Raw genomic sequence first — 7,686 nt, 5'->3', positions numbered from 1 at the left:
AAGTGCTCGAATGAGTTAATTTCTTATCTTTCAAGTTCGTGTATTACATAAGTGCAAGGAACCATTCCCTTCTTGAGTTATTCTTAAAATACATATAATTCTTGAGGTGATTAATATTGCTGGTGATACTTAATCTCCAAAGTAATTCACTTATTTCCTTAATATTGCTCATGTCTTTCTAATTATTTTTCGTTTTTCAAACGCGACCATAAAATCCCAATTTTTACAAAATGTCTAAACGGTCTTGAATGGTCCATTTGATTCCATTCTTTTTTCTTTAAATACAAATTTTTCGCGAAATAAAATATTAATGAAAATGTTAGTTGCGCTAAAGTGAAATGAATGCATTGGTAGCACCTGTGAACAATTAAGAATTTATTGTTACAATTTTTTTCCGTGCAAAATTACGAATACTTCTGTTCATGTGTACCTTATATGTCAGTTAAGCTAGAGGAACCGCGTATTACTACCCTTTATTATATTTAAAAGAGTTGACTTATATACGAAATAGTGAATTAAGACAAGATTCCATTTTACCCGAAGTAGATTTCCCCGTCTTTCTAATGAATTCTGAAAACTGAATTGAGTTCATATAAAACACTTGTGTATACATACATTAATGGTAGCACGACAAATGCTCAATACTGAAAAGTTACATTTAGAGTGTCAGAAAGATCACAAAGTTCAGCCCAGAAATATTAAGTAGGTATGATTTACCTGTTGGAAAGATTTCCTATGAAAAACGCCCATTTTTTCAAACAAATAAAAGCTTTGCTAATCGTGGAATAGTGAAATACTACGTTGCTTTTTTAAAGAAGAAGAAAAAGTGGACAAACTCAAAACTATTTCTCTTTAAGATATCTTGACGTATGTATGTATGTATGTACGAATATATTCAAGAACTTTTGATTCGATATATACGGTAGTTACCGTATGTTAATAAACAAACAAGGTAAATCAAATAGACGGGAATAAATAAATAGAGATAAAGGCAGACGTTATATCACTTCAGTGAAATACCCATATGTGACCTGGTCCTGGTCACCTGGTCTACGAAGAGGGAGTTTTCTGCGAAAACTAGTTTTCTGGGAAAAGCTGTTAAAAATAATCGTCAGTTTCTCGTTATCTCATTAATTGTTCTCCTTTTTTTTTGACACCTAAGCCCCCTTTCCGTAGACCAGGTCACATATACTTTTTGCATTGCATTCAATTGTGTTTTTGATTTCACATGTAAATCTTTAGCAATTCAACAGAAAAGTGGCGAATTAAAAACCGAAGATGATGCGAAAAAGTAATCCTTATTCAAAAATACCCGGTACTACATTTATTACAACATTTCACGATTATGTTGAATTATAGAGAAACAACAACTGAGATTATTTGAACTGCATTTCATAATTATTTTATAGCCATATAAGCTAACTACATACAAATATGTGATTCAAAGAATTTCTGTTTTTTGCAGCTTAGATCGCAATATACTGTTATTTATAAATGACTACCAGTTTCCGTTGAAGTACCGTTAAGAAATGTCTAATTCCGTTATCTTACTTAAGTAATTGTGCGATACGAGTATAAATATAGAAGATACTTGTAGATAATGCATGTAATATTTAGCAAGTGGTGCAATTTCAGTGGAAGTGCATCGAGCGTCGACGCTATTCTTGACATATTTTCTTTTCAATAATTTTATTAAAAAATTTTAAAAATATTATTAAGGTGCAAACTTGTGATTTAGATACAATTCATTAAGCACTCAAAACAATGAGTACAAAAATATTCATAATTTAATAACACAATACTCCAAAATTAAAAAGAAAATAATTAAAATTTCTACCTCATATATGGCAAATCATTTAAATGTCATTTATTTAACACATAAATTTTACGGTCACCTAAAAAAATTGTGTTTTTTCATTACGGAGCTTTGGGAACGTCTACTGCGTTTATCCTCTTCGAAAAAAATTAAATTTTAGTAAAATGATTCCATTGAATATCAGAGGACTACGCTCAAAATATATGGTATATACTACATATACAACTATGTTCAAAAAAATAGCTAGGAATATAAGATTAAATAAACTTGCTTTTGGAAATTATTATATGGACGAATACACATACTATGTACTATATGTATCACACACTTATTCAGTTACTCACTACAAAATGGTGTCTTCCCAACTATATGGAAATCATCCTACATCTGTCCGATTCACAAGGACGGTCCACAGTCTGAGGTCGTTAACTATAGGCCAGTTTGCATCCAATCAGCTTTGGCCAAGCTTTTCGAGAACATAGTTCTTCCACAACTCACTGCATTCTTCACAAATATTATCACCAACAAGCTGCATGGTTTCGTCGGCGGAAGGTCGACTTCCTCTAACCTGTTTATCTACGCAAATGCCCTAAACAATGGCCACTCAGCTCACACCATTTACACCGATTTCAGCAAGGCTTTTGACAGGGTGGATCATACTATTCTGCGAAACAAACTTAGAAGATACGGACGGATATAGACGGATACCTGTCTGCTAAGCATAATGTAACCTCAGGAGTACCTCAGGGGTCACATCTGGGGCCTATTCTCTTTAATATCTTCGTAAACGATATTGGCGATAACTTTCAATCAGAATTTTTGCTTTATGCAGACGATTTGAAGATCTTCAGAATGATAACCAGTGAGCAAGACCTTCGAGTTCTTCATAATGACATAGACAAGCTTTCGTTGTGGTGCCGATTAAACAAATTGGACTTGAATGTCAGAAAATGTGTAACTGTATCCTACTCACTGTCACATATCAGAATACCAGCTAATTATTATCTAAACGATGAGTTGTTAAGTGAAGTGGATCATGTAAAGGATCTGGGTATCATCATAGACAATAAACTGACGTTTAACAAGCATATTGCGAAGATCACTCTCCAAGCTTTAAAAGTTCTGGAATTCATTACTAGAACTAGTAAGGATTTCATGAATCCCAACTCACTGTTCATCAATGGTTCTGCCAATTTTAGAATATGGCACTGTAATTTGGACGCCTTATACCGATGCTGCCTCTAGTCGTATTGAAAAAATACAATCAAAGCTATGTAAATGTCTTGCCTATCGATACGGTATTCCTGGTGGTTACAACACAGTGTCTGATCTCTATAAACACTATAACATCAACAGCCTGCAAGAACGTCGTCAAGTAGCTGACATGATATTTTTCTTCAAAGTCGTGAACGGCCTTATCGATGCGCCAGACATCTTCAGCAGTTTCGAATTTGCCTCAGTGGGTCTCTCACTGAGACGTAACCGTCTCCTGAAGACTATGAAAACTACCCAGAGCTACGTTTTCAATGGTTCTCACAACCGTCTGGCCAGGCTCGTCAACTCATTACATAGTGATGTGGACTTCTATAGCAGATCACTCAGTGCCTTCATCCCAGATATCAAATCACGTCTACTGCAATATCCCAAGTCTCACCTTTTCCACTTTTTCCTTCCTAATTTGCTATTCTTACAATTTTTGTTCAATTTGTAGTTTTATTTATACTATTATTAAATACTATTAATCCCTCCCTCTTAATTACAGAACAAATATTATATAATTTTAAATTTTTTAGTTGTATAATGCCGTTTGGCGTATGTATACTTAAATAAAGAAATAAATAAAAAAATTCATTATATTTCTTTACATTCTCTCTACAAAGTTAATACGATTTCAAGGTTAGGAGAAAATATTTGAAAATGTATGTACATATTTTCATATAAATCCCAGTAAAACTAACTACAAAATACTTAGATTTAACTAAACAAAAATTTAAATAGTTAACAACACTAATTTAATAATCCAACTAATATTTAGACGAATACGCTTTATTCCGGAAATCGACGGTACATCTTCGCAACAGGACCTCCATTAATGCCATACATCTATCATCCTAACTGATTGCGGTTCAGCACTCCGAAAGCACAATTTTAAGTAATTTTAAGTAAATTGCTACTACAAATAGATCAGTTTTTCGCATTGAAGCATATTCCAACTTGCGCTGCTTTTAATATGCACATAACTGTATATATGTATTTGCCATACAGTAGTGTTTAAGCACTAGTAAATATTAAGCATATCACCTTTCTGAAAGTAAACACTGACCACTCATGAACTTTACTGCTTCTTATGTGATCTCTTTTATATGTATGTATGTATGTATGTATATTCAACTGATGTAGGCTTATCGCACGGCTTAATGATGGAACTGAAAGAGAATTCCCCAAAGTCCAACAACCAATGAACTTATTCAACATTCCACAGTGGTTGCCACGAATTTAGTACACACGTTCATGTTTTTTAGTTGGCTTTGGTTGTTTTCCATTGATCTAAAACACCCACAAAAATATTGTTAGCTGGCACTTACAAAATTGTCAAATTCCGTTACTTTTTACAAGGTTTTGTTTTCATCCGTTATAAAAAAAAACGCAAATGTTGTCAGTAGTGATGATTTAAAGGTGAACACGCACTTAGCACATTTTGTAGTTTGGTGATATTTGCGATTTTAGTTTCGGTGTGGACAACACAATTTGAGGTAATTATAAAATAAGTTTGAGAAATTATAAAAATTATAAATACTGCCGACTGAAATTAGAAAAGACAAAAGACAAAAGACAAAAGAAGAAGCTAATACAAGAGCTTAAGTGAAATGCCCACAAAAAAGGTGCCCAACTCCATACAACATTAACAAAAGTTTGGCACAACAGAAACAGACTCCACGGCCGTTAAAAAGTGTCTCCAAAGAAAGACGCAATAATTCGAAGGATTTCTATTAAGGACCTCCAAGGAACTACAAGAACATAAAGAAGGTAAATTACGTTATTGCTGCATCCTGTAGAACTGAGAGAAGATACATAACCCAGTGAAAGCCTCTTGTTTTAAACAAATTTAAACGCTTACTTTCGCAAGAGAACACACTGGGAACCACTCAGTTTCTGGAAGCCAATGATTTGAAATTTTATAGATTTGGATCTGAAAATAACAATGGATCAATATGGGTAAAAGAGCATACTTGAGAACCATGTGATACCTTTCGCTGAAGACAATTTGAATTTAAAGTAGATTTTATGCGAGATAACGATCGAAAACATAATTCCCGTCCCCTGAAGAGTTCCTTAGAAAACAAAAAAAAATGTTTTGAAGTGGCTGGCTTAGTCTACTAATCTCAATTCAATAAAGAATTTGAAAACCGAAGAACTTAGAAGAAGGAAGGAAGGCTTGGAATGCAATTCCGAAGAGACGATGCGGTATTTTAGTTGAATGTTTAAGTAGCAGATATACATAAGTTATCAAAAATAGATTATTTTCAACCAAATATTAAAATAAGAATTGAATTCTGTCAAGGTAGGTAGTTTAAAACTTTTCAACTAATTACACTAGTCTACAGGCAATATGCAACTGATTGGCTATTGGTGTTTTTATATTAAATTAGGTGTACTAATAATCAATTCATATTTAAAAATTCCGTATCACGTAAGATTTTTAAGAATTTAAAAATTATTTTTTTACGTAGTATTAAGTAAATTTTTTGTTCTACTTGCGCCAAATCCATTTATACTTTCAGTTATTTGTTAGTCGAGAGTATTTATGACATTTCTCGTATGTCTTATCTGTATTCTTTCTTGTTTATCAATTTAAAACTTGAAGGTAGTTGTATATTTATTGCGATAGCCGTGGAAAGTGAGATTTTTTGAATAAAATGTCTAAAGTACGAAAACGTGGTTGTAATACATCGACTGATTCATTTTGTTATGTTTGTGGCTTGTATACACCTAAATCTCATGCCAGATTAATAACTAAAGTGACTGAATTAGCATATCTCAAGTATTTTGGTTTTCCTATAGTGAATCAAGATCGGAATTGGACTCCTCATATTTGTTGCCAGACTTGTATGTCAAACTTAAGCCACTGGCTTAATGGAAATAGATCATCAATGCCCTTTGCTATTCCGATGATCTGGTGTGAGCCGACAAACCATGCTACCGATTGCTATTTTTGTATGACAAACGTATGTGGATTTTAATTTTTTTGCTTTTGCGTTTTTGGAAAAAAAATAAGCACAAAATTCAACATCCCGACATATCTTCAGCTAAACGACCCGTTCCTCATGGCGAAAATTTACCAATTCCCGTTTCACCATTGCCACAGGATTTAGATACAGAACTTGGACGTTGTGCTGTTGATGATGCTATAGAAGAGAATATTATATCCCGTAAAAGAAGCAAAGAGTCTCCTGTGTATAAGATTTCCGAAGATGAAGAAGAAAAGAAAAAAACACCTTTGATCGAGCAGCCTGAACTTAATGATTTAGTGCTTGACCTTAACTTATCTAAACAACAAGCAGAACTTTTAGCGTCAAGGTTACAGCAGTGGAATTTACTGGCCAAAGGTACAAAGGTCACCGCGTTTAGATACCGTAATGAAGAGTTTGCCTCTTTCTTTACATTACGAGATAAAATTTGCTTTTGTACTGATCCTGCAAGTGTTATGGAGAAGTTAGGCTATCAACATAATCCAGAAGAGTGGTGTTTATTCATAGACTCATCACAAAGAATGGATTGCAGAATGTCACTAGAAATTAATTTTTTACATTCACATTTGAGTTTTTTTCCACAAAATTTGGGTTCCGTCAGTGATGAACAGGGAGAGAGGTTCCACCAAGATATTTTAACAATGGAACAGAGATATCAAGGCGCTGGGATCCTGCAATGATGGGGGATTATTGTTGGTTCCTAATGAGAGAAAGTAATAGAGAATACAAGAAAAAATCGCCATTTGCAAAAAGGAAATCTACAAAACAGGTTCAATAGTTATATGTAATTAATACACGATATAATAAACGTCTTACATAAAGTAAAAACTTTTTTTTATTTTTAAATTTTATCAGTATATTAGTCAACAGGGCATTTTTCAAATATTTCTTCAAAGAGACTTTTTTTGATGTAACTGGAAAACTACGTACGTGATGTTTTTTTTTTTACCTTCTAATTCAAACTTAGGAACCTTCAAAGATAACGATGCACGCATAGCCAAGACAGTTGCATTTTTTCGCTTTTTATTTGTAGACTTGTGTTATCGAAATAAATTTGATTTTCAGATGGATACAAAACAAGTGCACTAATTCGTGACCACCACTGTAATATGCCCTTTGTTTACCAAACAATGGGAGAATGTTCACCTCAACCCCATCGCTGATGGCACGCGAATAAAAGGGGGCCAACCAAATGCCTGCAATCACAAACGATAACCTCGTCTTGCTCCCCGAGAGCTGAAATTACAAGAATACAGATAAGCATGCAAGTCTTTCAGAATGATTTTTAACTTCGCAACAACACATACATACATAAGTATATACAAAGCTAGCGACGATCCTACCAACACTAATCGGACGCAATACTCTAATGGTATAAAATGCTACGCTCCATTCATGATAACAAATACTCACAGTTGATTTCGTTGCGATTCCGCTTGGCCAATTTTGCGTTTCTTTACTCTTTTTAGTATTCCTTTGTGACGGTTGTGATAGCGTAAAGGCAAGAGCACTAATATCGATAGATGTCGACGGCGCCACTCCAAAGCTTTGTTACTGTGTGCGTCTCATAATCTCAAAGTGCGGTGCAATGCCGTGAGAAATCTGACATTCTTTTTTGTT

General features: G+C 33.9%; 1 long non-coding RNA gene across 1 annotated transcript; it reads right to left on the bottom strand.

Annotated features, from left to right (window-relative positions):
• Positions 1-4,111: 4,111 nt before the first annotated feature.
• Positions 4,112-7,652, bottom strand: LOC126755253 (uncharacterized). Its single transcript, XR_007666475.1, has 3 exons — positions 7,480-7,652; positions 7,191-7,302; positions 4,112-4,242 (listed from the first exon to the last, which is right to left on the bottom strand). It is a non-coding gene; the product is annotated as an uncharacterized LOC126755253 (long non-coding RNA).
• Between the last annotated feature and the right edge of the window lie 34 nt (positions 7,653-7,686).

The sequence above is a fragment of the Bactrocera neohumeralis genome, chromosome 4, assembly GCF_024586455.1.
Source record: "Bactrocera neohumeralis isolate Rockhampton chromosome 4, APGP_CSIRO_Bneo_wtdbg2-racon-allhic-juicebox.fasta_v2, whole genome shotgun sequence".
NCBI lineage: Eukaryota > Metazoa > Arthropoda > Insecta > Diptera > Tephritidae > Bactrocera > Bactrocera neohumeralis.
This window is presented reverse-complemented; position numbering and strand designations above follow the sequence as displayed.